This window comes from Myodes glareolus, chromosome 16, assembly GCF_982192425.1.
Source record: "Myodes glareolus chromosome 16, mMyoGla1.1, whole genome shotgun sequence".
NCBI classification, from domain to species: Eukaryota; Metazoa; Chordata; class Mammalia; order Rodentia; family Cricetidae; genus Myodes; species Myodes glareolus.
Genome location: NC_142041.1, coordinates 53121228 through 53123282, shown reverse-complemented (window position 1 = coordinate 53123282; position 2055 = coordinate 53121228).

The following is a 2055-nucleotide window of genomic DNA, read 5'->3' as shown; positions in this document are numbered from 1 at the left end:
TACACATCTTGAGAAAAAAATTTCAGTTCCATATGGAAATATACACAAAACCCCCCAAACAAACAAAAAAGCAAAACACAATAGCTAAAACAATCCTGAATAATTAAATAACTGCAGGAGGCATCACTAACCTCGATTTCAAGTTATAATACAGAGCTATCATTGTAAAAGTAGCGTGTAATTGTCACAGAACCAGATGTGTTTATTAAGAATTGAATCAAAGTCCCAGACATAAACCTTCACACCTAAAGACACCTGATTTTTGACAAATAGTCCAGAAACACACCCTGGAAAAAATATATAACTTTCAACAAATGATGATAGTCAAACTGGATGGCTGCACATAGAAGATTGCAGACAGACCCATATCTATCTCCCGGCACAAATTTCAACTCCAAATGGATCAAAGACCTCAACATAAAATCAGACATACTACCAGGCTGTGATGGCGCATACCTTTAATGCCAGCACTCAGGTAGGTATCTCTATTAGTTCAAGGTCAGCCTGGTCTACAGAATGAGTTTCAGGACAACCAGAGAAACTACACAAAAAAACCCTGACTCAATGTGTGTATATATATATATATATATATATATATATATATATATATATATATATACCTTGCCTTGCTGTTTATTCTCATGGTTTAACCTACTGTGTTACACTGTTCTGAAGAGGACCATGCCTGTAGTGTTAAGCAATATAGATATTTTAATAGAATAAAATATAATAAGATAAACAATAACTAACACATTAGACTAAGATAAAAAACAAAAGAATCCAAAAGAAGGTAAAAGAATCAGTGACCAGCTCATTTGCACACTCAGGAATTCCATTAAAAAATACTAAATAGGAGGATATATATATATATATATATATATATATATGCATGCTCATATTATACTCATGTATATGTATATACATATATATAAGCACTGAGTCAGATAGAAGAAAAGGCCTTGAACTTATTGGTACACAAAGGGACTTTCTAAAAAGAATCACATTGTAGTCATATTTCATTTGTATTTCAATAAATAAAGTTTCATTAAAGGTCAGAGTGTAAAACAGCTGTTCTGGTCAACCTTACAGAACAGGCATTGGTGATACATACCTTTAATCCCAGTAGCCACACTAGTTTGCCATATAAACTGGAAAGCAGTTTTAATCCCAGAACTAGAGAAGAATATAAAAGTGAAGGCGACAACTCTCAGACACAGTCTCATTCTGAGATTCCTGGAGGAAGGATCACCATTTTAGACTAAGATAGAGGTAAGAACCCTTGGCTGTTTTGCTTTTCTGACATTCAAGTTGAACCCAAATATCTGTCTCTGGTTTTGTTTTTTTGTTTTTTTAATCATGCTACATCACATTCATTAGCACAACACTAAGTACTTACATGTTGGTGGCAATCACCAGCTGTTTAATTGGACTTAGGGCACACTTGACAGGAGGGGATGTGAAGCCTGTTACTGGAAACCTAGCCAGCTTCCCAGGGTAAGTGTAGTCATGGACGTTAGAAAAAAATTACTTCTACTGCTACTAGACCAGCATAATTTCTTACTACAATCTAATCTTATCCTTGTACCCATAGGTAAGTGTAAGTACCACTCCTCATCAAAGAGGGATCTCTTTCTAGAAAATGGAGACCATCACAGAAAGCAAAAACTGAACACAGTGCAACAAATAGATCAATATCACAGCTCTAAGAAGATTGTAATGAAAGGGTCTCTCCTAGAAACGGCTACATAAACAAGACTGAAATAATGGAAATATCATAGACATATTGATGTGAAAAGAGGAATACTTCATGGGGTCACATACTAAGACAAAGAACTACAGGCTACCACTAACAACAGTTGGTAGAAGAAAAATTAGCCGCTCCCACAGATGAACCCCCTTATTGGTTGTCCAAGGCAGACTGGTCAGCCCTACACCATAAACACAGAAACAATAAAAACCATAGCAGATTATATTTATATACTTGTGCATATACACATATATATGTTTGTAACAATAACAAAGAAAAAGAAGCTATCAAGCCGAGAGATGGGGAAA